Below are 13,094 nucleotides of genomic sequence, written 5' to 3' on the forward strand. Positions count from 1 at the left end.
CACTAGGTTATGAGTGTAATATACTACGTATGGAAAAATCAGCTAACCTCCTCAAATCCTTTTGTTGAATACCATTAGTTCCTTAAAACTGTTGGGCAGTATACCATTTCCTTATGAATCTTGTTCCCCAAATCTACTTTCAACAAATTGTTAGATCCTAGGGCGTGATTAGGTTTCTGAATAAAGGTGTTCTGAATCATCTGAACAGTAATACAAATGGCAATAAAATATGTATTTTTATTTTTGTTTTTGTTTTATTTTCCCACTGTACAGCAAGGGGATCAAGTTATCCTTACATGTATACATTACAATTACATTTTTTTTCCCCACCCTTTGTTCTGTTGCAACATGAGTATCTAGACAAAATTCTCAATGCTACTCAGCAGGATCTCCTGTAAATCTGTTCTAAGTTGTGTCTGATAAGCCCAAGCCCCGATCCCTCCCACTCCCTCTCTCTCCCATCAGGCAGCCACAAGTCTTTTCTCCAAGTCCATGATTTTCTTTTCTGAGGAGATGTTCATTTGTGCTGGATATTAGATTCCAGTTATAAGTGATATCATATGGTATTTGTCTTTGTCTTTCTGGCTCATTTCACTCAGTATGAGAGTCTCTAGTTCCATCCAGGTTGCTGCAAATGGCATTATGTCATTCTTTTTTATGGCTGAGTAATATTCCATTGTCTATATATACCACATCTTCCGAATCCAATCATCTGTTGATGGACATTTGGGTTGTTTCCATGTCCTGGCTATTGTGAATAGTGCTGCAATGAACATGCAGGTGCATGTGTCTCTTTTAAGTAGAGTTTTGTCCGGATATATGCCCAAGAGTGGGATTGTGGGGTCAAAACATGTATTTTTCAATGCCATTTTCTTTTTTCAGTTATAATTATTACTTTTTAAATCATACCTACATAAAGTATATATCATAACAAATTTCAAAGAACTGCCATATTAAAAAATACATAGCCAAATATCCAACATCTGTCTGGAGTAGAATTTAATGCCATTTTCAAGGCAGATTAAGCAGGAGTGAATCCACAATTCAGGCAAAATATAGATGGCAGCCTAAAAGCTTTTAAAAAAAAAATTTCTCAGTTCTACTTCATCATGGAAAGTAGGAAAAGAGAGTCTGTATCTGTTTAATTCTTTAGAAGTAAAAGACTAACATGGTTTACACTTTTTTTTTTTTTAGGGCCGCACCGAGGCATATGGAAGTTCCCAGGCTAGGGGTTGAATCAGAGCTACAGCTGCTGGCCTGCACCACAGCTTGCAGCAACGGGGATCTGAGCCTCATCTGCGACCTACACCATAGCTCCAGCATCACCGGATCCCCAACCCTCTGAGCGAGGCTAGGGATCAAACCCTTATCCTCATGGATACTAGTCAGATTCATTTCTGCTGCGCCACAACAGGAACTCCATATGCTTTAATTTAATAGATATTTTTACATTTTTTAATCTTCAGGTAGGCTTCCTTTTTAAAATAAAAAGCGATAATGAATATATCAAGAACTCAATTTCCTTAATATTTAATCATTATTCTAAAATGAATTGTGATAAAATGAAAAGAGGGTGAGAGTTAAGAACAGAGGGTTCTGGTTCTGCCCAATCCATCTGTGTAACTTTGGATAAGAAACTATAAAATGGGGGAAATGAATCATTAGCCAATAGATGGTTTCTTTCTGCTGTAATGATATATCTTGTGATTCCAGTAGAGAACACTATAACATTTAGTAAACCTAGAGAACTCTTGAGTTCAAGTATTTCTTACCACTTCTCTTCTCCTCCCCTTCCCTCTATTCAAAATGAAACAATCTGATTTTTCTTGGTCCTATAGTGTTGCTAGATATAGTGTTGGGGGTTGTTTTTTTTCTTTTACCTATAAGTCTTTATTGTTAGGATCACTTGTTAAGTATAGTGTCTAGAATTATTCACTTTGGCCCATAAACTTAGATAATCTTTAATTTAATGCTTTATTTCAAAATAATAGTAGATAGATTTAAGTCAAAAAATTTTTTCCAAAGCTTTTAATGAACAACAGTATTCGTCTTTCCTATTCTTTTTACACCACTTCTTGCTACTGAGAGGTAACCATTTTCAAATCTTTTATCCCCTTTACAAATTTGTATTTCTAAGTAACATGAATTTTTGCTATTCCTTGATATTTCAGTCTTAGATTTTATCTGTTCATCTGTTTTGGAATATGAAGATTAAGCTCTATTCCTTCTTCTTCTTCCCTAAAAGTGTAGCTTCTTTCATCCTCCCAATACAGTGAAGTTACATCATGGGTTTTGGTTAAGTTAGCATTCAATATTTATACTAATTTGACTATGTGAATATTATTCACAACTAGGCTATGAGGTATCTCTAATTTCCTTTTTTTTCTAATTTTTGTTTTAAGCTTTTTGGAATTAATTTATAATGACCTTATTTCATTTGCTCAGTGTTCTCAGTAGTAGCTGTTAAATTATACCCTAACTGCCTCCCCCCAGCCCCCGAAGCATCACTGTCTTCTCAGGTTCAAACACATTATATAATCTACCTTTTTTTTTCTTTAAAGACATTCCTCCTGGAGCTTGCTGTCCTGTGCCAGTCTAGGTTGGTTGCTTTTCACCTCGCTCATGCTGGATATCCCGTTTCTTTTTTCTTTTTTCTTTTTCTTTTTTTTTTTTTTTTTTTCTTTTTGCCGTTTCTAGAACCGCTTCTGCGGCATATGGAGGTTCCCAGGCTAGGGGACCCGGCCTACACCAGAGCCACAGCAACGTGGGATCTGAGCCACCTCTGTGACCTATACCACAGCTCACGGCAACGCCAGATCCTTAACCCACTGAGCAAGACCAGGGATCGAACCCTGCAACCTCATGGTTCCTAGTCGGATTTGTTAACCACTGAGCCATAGCAGGAACTCCTGGACATCCCATTTCTTGAATCCTGTCTTCCTCCTTTAAGTTTACTCCCTCATTTTGGTGGTGTACCTCTTCCAACAGCTTCCTGCGAAAGAATGCATAAACAAATTGTTTTGATTCATTGGTGTGACTCAGCATTGCTCAGTTCTATCTATATACTCCATTGAAATGTAAGTGTTGACATCTAGGCTGGAAATTGTTCTGAATTTTACAGAATTGCACTAGTGCCTTCCAACTTCCGTGAAGCTGTCGAGAGTTCATTTGTGTCCTGTTTCTCTGGAAGCTGTTAGGGTCCTATTTTTATTCCCAGTATGCTGAAATTTCTTGATGATGTGTTAGAGGATGGATCTTTTTTCATCCTTGCTTAATTATTGATGGACTCTTTAAGGGGGAAATTCATGTCATTCAGTTCTGGGAAGTTTTTAAATACTACTTGTTGGATAATTTCCTTTCTTCTAATTTTTTCTAGTTGCTATTTCTAGAACACCTTTTATTAAGATGTGGATATCTAGGCCTGATTTTTAAATTTCTTATTTTTCACTGTCCTTTTCTGCTTTCTCATAAACTTTCTCAACATTCTCTTCCAGTTCTTCCAATGATTAATGTTTTCTTGTCATATTTTTAATATCCAAAAGATTTTCTTATTCTCTGAATATTTCCCTTTTAAAAGTAGCAGTATGTTGTTTCTAAAGGACAGTGGCTTTATCCTGTCCTATAGAAACATAGGTCATCTTGGTGACCTTGCACGTATCATGGTAGGCTGTGGAGGGAGACTTGAACCTCCTGGCTTAAGTCTTGGTACAACTCACTGTGATCCTTCCCGGAACATGGTCAGACAAGCAGTCTTAAGAAGAGCTGTCAAAAGAACATTTTCTCATCTCCATTTTTTCCTGATTTGCAGAAGAATGTAGTTTTCCCAGCTGCCTCCCTGTTTCCCTGGAGACCCGAGGCTTTCTATCTTGCCCCATTTAGGGCACAGCTGCAAGCTATAAAATCGTTTTGATGCAGCTTGGCATTGGGGCTTCAGCACCAGGGTGTCAGTCCTGTTACATCTGGTTCCTTTTACTGGTGTCACCCTACACAAGGGCCACAGGGACTTGACACCTTTGACTACTGTTTTTCTCACTGTGTAAGTAATAAGCTGACAGAATCTAAAAAGAGCTCATTGTTTTTCTTTAATGGCTAACTCTGTCAGGCCTTGCTTAGCCCTTGCCTTGGCCTTGTGCTCTGTAGTTTCCTGAAAGTAACATTTTACCTCTCTGAGGATGTTAGTTTTAGTGGTTGATTTCACTTTTCTTCTGCTTTTTGCCTTCTTGTTCCTTCAATTTAATTTTTCCTCTTGTTTGTTTTGCTTTCAGATGTTTTCTTAAATTTTCTTAAATCTGTGGTGATATTTAGCTGCTTTTGTAAGTAAGAGTAAGACTAAAAAACTGGATGCCCTGTTTGTGGATGAGGCTTGTTAATTGGTGGAGTTTGCTTTTCTTTGGGTTGGCTGAGGATAGCCACAGTTTATTCTAAGGGTTTTTACTAAACACCCCTGTTTCAGTAGGCTAACCCTGGCTTGGTATCTTGAGTTCAGAGTCTCATGCTTCTGTTTTCCCAGAGTCTTCTGTGGAGTTGGTGAATGAGTGGGTTTGTGAGATCAACTTGCATGTTTTCCTCTCTGCTCTGACTTTGGAGGAACCTGGGGCCTTCATTACTGAGCAATTACTTGGGTTTCTGCTTAGAATCAAGTTGCTTCTGGGTTTCCTACAGGCCTTAAGGTTGCAACCTTCTTCACATGCTAAGTCAATCCCACTCATTTATTTGTGCTTCAGCTTCTGAAATTTTCTTGTCATTTTAGCAGACTTTTATGAGCGAGCAGTGGCAAAGTATACTTTGAAGCAGTTGTTACTTGAATTTTTAACTTGCTTTTGCTTTCGTCAATTCTAAGTTGTTTTGTTTTTTAAATTCATGTTTAATTGATTACAAGTGGAAAGGTCTGAGAGGAACAGTGTAGACAAGGATGAGGGCAGATTAGAATTGGTGATACCTGAGGCTGGTTTTTGTGTGTGACCATATGTTTTTCTTCCTTCACCTGTGACTTTTACTATAATATGTGTTGGTGTTAGGTATTGTATTGATATTTTCAAATATACCTGTGCTGTATTATTATATAATTTCACATTCTTTTTAATTTTACAAACGTTGGCTTGAATTACTATAGGATTTGTTCTTTTGCCCTTGCTTTGGGGTTTCCTTCTGGATTTCCTGTCATTTGCCATGTGTCTTTGCCTATCTTCAGTACATATCAAGTTCTTGTGAATCTTTTTGATCCTCGTTTTGTGTTTAAATTTTTTTCCTTTTCACCTAATTCTCTTAAGGCATTATCTGCTGTGTTTATTCACTCCTATGTTCCTTCTAGTTTCGTTCTCATTTCTGGAATGATTTTTTTTCTTTCATGTGTAATTATTCCCTGAATTCTGTCCCTTCATATCTAATTCTGATTCCTATTTCGTTCTTTTATGGCTTGTATTGTTTTCTTAATGACTTTAATCTCATTTTAAAATATAAAGTAACAGTTTTGATATATTCTTATAGGTCTTTCTGGACATTACTTTTAATGACTGGAGGGATATTATTCTGTTCCTTATTCGCTATCTCTCTTTTTAAGTTTATAACAATATAGCATAGGATTTGACCTTGATAGTTTGGTTCTCATTTTTATGGAGATCATTTTTCTGAACTTTTAAAAGGAACTTAGTTAAGATTAGTTTTTCTACCTTCATGCTCCTTTGTTGGTTTTTTGTTCTGTAATGTTCAAAATATGGTGCCTTGCTTTCAGAGATTTCCCAGCTTTGTTTCCCTTGCCGACTTTTCCCTGAACTTCACTTTCCATCTGTCGATTTTCTCCATCCTGATCAGTTTCGATTCCACAACCAAGTGATTCTCCTTAGTGGGACTCTGTCCTGGAAGAAAGCCCTGGCTGGTCTGTTTCAGGAGTGCTTAGAGTCTAGAGAGCTCCGGCTCCTTTGTCTCACTATTATCCTTGCATTCACCTGCTGTTATTAGAGGGAAAACCCCTCTCAGCTTCAGCTGCTGTATTAAATTGCCTCACCTAATTTCTACTCATTTTGGGCGTTTCCTGTTATCAGGTCTGTGTGATGCCCAGCTGACTTCCTTTTGTTTTCTCCTATAGAAGTGCTAATAGTATGGTCTTAATGACTTGTTAGTGGTTTGTTTCACATACTTTTATATTGAGGTTGTGCCATATCTATACTTAGTCTTGTTGCCTGTGGCTTTTGGTTCTTCTTTTCATTGCTCTACCTGGTTTTATGTAGACTCAAAAACTCTTGCTTTTGCTACCACTATCTTCCCAGGATGCTCCGCTGTTTAAAATGTCATTTTAAAATAGATATTTAGTCTTCATTGTATACAAATAAAAAATGTATTTTATATCAAGGAGACCTGATATATATTTGTATATATATCTTACTGAATTATTTCAAAGTATTCTTACAATTATTTTGTTAATTTTGACAGGTCTTTTCTTAAGTTTTTACTTTTAAAAAAAAATTTAAAAGCAAAGCTTGTTTTTTATCTTCTTCAGTAGAAGTATTTGTTAGCTTAAATGTAACAATACAAATTAGCATTGTTCCTTAATAGCAAAGGAATTAGCTTTGGGTATATTCTTATAACAGTTATTGTCAGTTGAAATTTTTTTTACTCTATTAAGACTAAAAGTCATTTGTAAAAAAAAATGACATTATAGATTCAGAGAACCAATATTTTAATGTTTTAAATGTTTTTGGAAGAGAATTGAACTCACTGTGTCACTTTCAAAGGATAAATAATTTTTTCTTAGAATAATTTATATTTTTTCATTATTCTTCTGTTTTAGTATATCTTCTCTGCCTGGAACATATTTTTTTGGAGTCCCAAAGAGAGTGACAATTTTGGTAACTGATTTTTTTTTCCTTCTAAATACAATTGGTGTAGGATTTTTAATAAGATTTATCTTTAATGTGATATTTAAAATCACTGCATTAATGAAAAATTGGTATTATCATATGTTTGTCAGTCTATTATAACATGGTCACAAAAAATCAAACTCTCTGCCTGAAAAGAGATTCAGAAAATATTAGTACCATTATTATGTAAATTTTTTCTGTCTTTTAGTTTAAAAGATAGGTTGAGAGCTATGAAACAATGTTACACTATGTAATATCTGTGTAATAGCTTATTTGTGGAATTTTTCTATTAGTAAACATGGAAGAAGAGAATATATCAAGAACACTAGGATATCAAATTAAAATCTGATTATACCTTTGGTTTATTCACAGTTACATAAATTTCCACGTTTATGTTTACATCAAATATGCAGTATGTAAAAAGAAAAAGTGTTTATTATGTTTATCTTACTTACAACCAAATTCAGGGGTTAAAATACTTCATTTTTAGATCAGGTTTCATGTTTTATAAGTTCTTTCCATTAACATTTATGTGCATAAATGGAATACTTATGCATTCTGCAAAAAGATTTTTGCTGCATACTAGTTAATCAAACTTCTCCTGTAGCCACATGAGACAGAACCAAAGATGATAACTGTAAGTACTGTATATTCATGAAACTGTGGAGGACAAGGAATTCTCTCTTTATGTATATATTTATTTATTAACTTATTTTTTCTTCTTTCTTATTAAGACTGCACCCATGGCATATGGAAGTTCCCAGGCCAGGGGTCAAATCAGAACAGCAACTTCAGGCCTATGCCAGAGCCACAGCAGTGCCAGATCTGAGCTGCATCTGTGACTTACACTGCAACTTGTGGCAACACTGGATCCTTAACCCATTGTGCAAGGCCAGGGATCAAAGCCACATCCTCATGGACACTATGTCAGGTTCTTAACCCACTGAGCCACAATGGGAACTCCTATTTTTATTTGCTTTTTCATTTTTTAAAGTTTTATTGAAGTATAGTTGATTTACATTGTTGTGATAATTTCTGCTGTACATCAAAATGATTCAATTATACATATACACACATCCATTCTTTTTCACATTCTTTTCTCATGTGGATTATCACAGAATATTGGGAAGAGTTCCCTATGCTGTACAGCAGGTCCCCACTGGCTGGTCATTCCATCTCTTTCTTTTTTAAAAATATATGTTCATGCAATTGATTATTCTTTTTAAAATACACCTTAAGATATCATCTTTTTCTACCTAATCTGTAGATTCTTTTTTTCAGAATTTAATGTGACTTTTAGCCTATGGTAAAAATTACTCTCATATAAATACTTACTGTTTTCTGTGTTGATTAAATGTAATTAGTCCCTCCCAGTTATGGAACATGCTTACATCAACAAGTGACAACTATAAGAACTTGGTTTTCATATCCACCTGTATGTTAATTGATTTTTTTTTTTAAAAGGCTGCTAGTCTTTAGTGGAGGATAGGCATTTGTTAGTAGGTATTTTTTGAGTTCCAAAAGGAACATTTATTAGGTGCATTGATTTAGAAATCAGAAACTTTAAATTGTAGTTCTTTCTCAAAACTATTTAAACATTTCGAGTTGTCAATCTTAAGCACATTTTGTTGTGAATTAATTTAAAACTAAGTGTCATTATTAGCTAGGTATTATCAGAAAATAGAGTCTTGATTGGTAGGAGAATGAACTTTATATTTAGAGTACGTGGAATTAGCAGATTGATAGGAGGCCTAGGGATCCAACGTTAGCTTGGTTGGTGTGTCTGTTTTGAACCATCCCTACTGACCAACTTTTATTTTTTTTTGCTTTTTTTTTAGGGCCACACTTGCAGCACATGGAGGTTCCCAGGCTAGGGATCTAATCAGGTTATACTGCCAGCCTACACCAGAGCCACAGCAGAGCTGAGCCGCATCTGTGACCTACACCACAGCTCACGGCAATGCCTGATCCTTAACCCACCGAGCGAGGCCAGGGATCAGAACTGCAACCTCATAGTTCCTAGTCGGATTTGTTTCCACTGTGTCACAAGGGGAACTCCCTAACCAACATTTTTAGTCAGTCTTTTGTCTACTTTTCTTCCCTTTTTTCTTTCACTTCACTATTGACATTAACTCTTTCCATTGCTCTTTTGTCATTTTCTTGCTCTGCATGTCTGCATTTTCTTCAGTAACTGATCATTATTTGAGACTTTAAAAAGAAAATTCTTTGTTTTATTTTCACCCTGCAAATTAAAAAAAATGTCAGAAAACTTTATGTTCAGGAGTTCCCATTGTGGCTCAGTGGTAACAAACCCGACTAGTATCCATGAGGATACGGGTTCAATCCTTGACCATGCTCAGTGGGTTAAGGATCTGACATTGCTGTGAGCTGTGGTGTTGGTTGCAGGCGTGGCTCAGATCTGGCATTGCTGTGGCTGTGATTCGACTCATAGCCTGGGAACTTCCATATGCCACAGATGTGGCCCTAAACAGACAAAACCAAAAACCAACCAACTCCTCCCAACTTTATGTTTAGAAACCTGTTTTTCTTTAAAGTAGACAATTGAGAATTTTATAGTGACAGAGAATCAGAGAAAACAGAATTTTTGATTGAGTAGGATATTAAAGATCAGGTTCAAAATACCAACAAATTGAATGTCTTTTTTTTTGTATATGTTTTTCAAAAAATTTCATTGTCAAGTTAGTGTTTTACCATTATAAAAAAAGATTAAAGTTTTTGGCCTTGCCACTTCCTTCCCCCATTTCCCACAATAATGTCAGTACAAATGTCGCTCAAATATTAATTATCTTCTCCCACAGCTTCAATTTAAATTATCAAAAGTACATGAACACTAGGTGATTTTTAGTTGAAAGGTTTTTCTTTTTTTTAAAAGACAAGCTCTGTTTCCTAATTTGTCATTTGTCATCACAGATAACTTGGACAAAAGAGAAAAGTTTAAAGAGGAATCTCATTGTCCAGATGTAATCTGTTGGCTATTTTGCCTTGTTCTCCAAAATCTAAAATCCCTCTGTTGATCAAATTAGCAACACACACACAAGATACTCAGTATTGTCAAGAGCTTCCTTGATTTGAGACAGGATTATGTTCTGATAAATCCATTGTAAGTTGAAAATACTGTAAACTGAAAATGCATTTAATACTCCTACTGAACATCAGCACTTAGCCAAGATCACCTTAAACATACTCAGAATACTCACATTAGCCTACCGTTGGGCAACATCATCTCACACAAAGCCTTTTTATAACTGAGTGTTGAATCTTATGTAATTTACTGAATGCTGTACTGAAAGTGAAAAACAGAATGGTCATATGGTTACAGAATGGCTGTAAAGGTACTAGTTGTTTACCTTCATGATCATCTGGCAGACTGGTAGATGTGGTTCCGACCACCGCTGAGCATCATGAGAGTATCGTTGTGAATGTCACTCTGAAAGGATCAGAGTTCAAAGTATGTTTCTACTGAGAATGTATATTGCTTTCACACTACCATAAAGCTGAAACATCATAAGTCAAACATCATAAGTTAGAGACCATCTGTATAAGGAATAAAAAAAATAAAAGGGAAACAATCTGGAGGGAAAAAAAGTGTTTGTACAAATGAAAGCCATAGAGTTGATATCCTTAAGATATTAAGATCTAATACATATAATCAAGAAAGCACAGAGTGTCAGTGTGGTAGAATTGTGTGTGAATTGTGGTTGCTGACTCTTCAAGCTCAGAGAATATTGGAGGGTGGGAGAAAGCACATACATACAGTAGGGAAAAGTGACACCTTTCAGTGAAAGAAGTCAGAGAACTCTGCTTATGTGGTCCTTGGAGACTAATTCAAGGGCAAATAGTTTCATACTCAGGAGGTTTTGTTTGCTCTTAAGAATCACACCACAATGTAATAATTGATGTTTCTAATGATGAATTGGAGTCTGTAAGAAATGGAATACGTGTGGAATTGTTTGCAAATTTAAGTTTTGTTGTAAAAATGTGTAAAAAGATGTTTTGGTGTAAGCAGACTATAAATACAGGCAGCTTCTTTTTTTGATTGATTGTGAGGCATTCTCTTTAGGCAACTATTTGGAAACACCCTATTATATTCACTTATATCTGCTTGAGTTCTAGTTGTAGTCAAACTCTTTAAGTTTTTCTGAATATATATAATTTCTGTTCTCTGAAACAATAGAATAAAGAAAATGGACTTGTGTACTCCTTGGTAGGTGGCCACTTAATGTCATTTGAAGCATAAGATGCGTTTATCACTGAAAGCTGAAATTAGCCCCAGAACTGCTGGGCCGTGTTTGACACTTTAAAGGTATAAAACCAATGAGGAACATAATTAGGCATAACAGGCTTTTATGCTTGGCAGGGGTAGGCGGTGCATTTACTTAACATACAGTACTTAATATTACTCTCTTGACAGGTTCTCCAAATATCATTTTTTTCCATGGCAACATGTGCCCCCATATGTTTGATACTTAATATGAACAAGACATTTTGAAAATGTTTGATTGCAGTTAAATGTTAAGAAGCCTGTGGTATGGTCAGAGTGAAATATCATAAACTCTTATATAACAAGTATGAGTATTTATCTTAAGTCAAGAAATCAAACTTTTTATTAACTGTGAGTTCGCTTTCTCCAGCTTCCTCACAATTCAGTATAGTGTTGCAATGAACACTTTCTCTGAGTGCCTTATTTAAAAAATTTTTGCATTTGTATTATCTTGAAAAGAGAGCTTCCAAATCAGATTTCCATATTCAGTCCCTGTAAACATTTAAATTAAACAAGTCAAAACAATGAAAAAGGCTTTCTTTTGTTGTAGAATGTTTAACAAATAATGCCTAAGTAAAATAGTAGAAACACACAAATTTAAAATGTTCTTTTAATGTTTTAAATTTTGTCATCTTTTTAAAGATGGGGATAGGGACTGAAAAAGAGTTTTAGATTTTTGTATTTAATTGAACTAATAGCATGTGCTGACACATAATAAATAACGGCAGTCCAAAATGACTACATAAATTGATTTCTACAAGCGATGATTCATCTTCTGTCTTTCATTGCAATCAAACTGAGACAGCTGCTTTTTGTCAGCTTATGGGAAAAATATTTGATAGTGCTTTTACACCTGCAATAGAAGCTCATTGTCTTCTAATAGTTGCGTTTTAAAATATTTAAATACAATAATTAAGTCCACATTTGGTTGTTCATTTACATAAAACATTGGGATGCTACAATTGCTCAGTCTTTGTGGTGATTTGCAATATTCTGATAGGATCATTCCCTCTTAATTTTGTTCTTTGATGCATTACTTAGAAATGTGTTACTTAATTTCCTAATATTGGGAGATTTTCTAAATCTTTCAGTACTGATTTTTTAACTTAATTCTACTGTGGTCATAGGACATACTTTGTATGACTTGGATCCTTTTAAATTTATTGAGATTTGTAGCATGTCCTAAAATAGGGTCTATGTTGTTAAGGATTCTTTGCCCACTTAAAAAGAATGCATTTTCTACTGTTGTCTGGTGGAACCTTATATAAATCTCACTAATGTGAGGTGGGTTAATGGTATTGTTCAAATCCTCTGTATTTGTACTGATGTTCTGTCTATATTTACTAATTGAGAGGGTATATTAGTTTTCTATTGCTATATAACAAATTACAACAAATTGGGCTTAAGGCAACACACATTTATTATCTCACAGTTTCTATAAGTCAGGAACCTGGAGATGGCTTAGGTGGATCCTGTACTCAGGGTCTCAGAAGACTGTAATGAAGGTATCAGCAAGGGCTGGTGTCTCCTCTGAACTTTGGTGGCTTCTTCCAAGCTTGTGGTTGCTGGCAAAATTAACTGCCTTGCAGCTTTAGAACTCATAACAGCCTGTTTGTTTCACTGCCAATAGGATAGATTCTCTGACTTCTTCCATCTCTTATTGCTAGACTCTGCTTTAAAGGGCCTACCTAATTAGGTCAGACCCACCAAAGACAATTCTCTTTTAATTAACTCAAAGTCAACCAGTACGTGACCTTAATTATATTTGGAAAAATCCCTTCACTTTTGCTATATAACATTACTTAATCATGGGAGTGAAATTCCATCATATTTACGGGTCTTAACTAGGGATTTTTTCATACAGGGCATGTATAGCAGTGGGGTGAGAATGCTAGGGATGTTTTTAGAATTCTGCCCAATCTCCAACAATAATTATGGATTTGTCTGTTTCTCCT

At 35.3% G+C, this 13,094-nt stretch overlaps 1 long non-coding RNA gene across 5 annotated transcripts in view; it reads left to right on the forward strand.

Annotated features, from left to right (window-relative positions):
* Positions 3,828-13,094, forward strand: part of LOC110255429 — a 79,015-nt gene continuing 69,748 nt past the window's right edge. Inside the window, exons 1-2 of one of the 5 annotated variants that reach the window (XR_002335624.1) lie at positions 3,828-4,036; positions 6,788-6,845. This is a non-coding gene — a long non-coding RNA (uncharacterized LOC110255429). The remainder of the gene's footprint in view (positions 4,037-6,787; positions 6,846-13,094) is intronic. The other 4 variants (XR_002335628.1, XR_002335625.1, XR_002335622.1 and 1 more) reach the window with 4 other exon arrangements.

This window comes from Sus scrofa, chromosome 1, assembly GCF_000003025.6.
Source record: "Sus scrofa isolate TJ Tabasco breed Duroc chromosome 1, Sscrofa11.1, whole genome shotgun sequence".
NCBI classification, from domain to species: Eukaryota; Metazoa; Chordata; class Mammalia; order Artiodactyla; family Suidae; genus Sus; species Sus scrofa.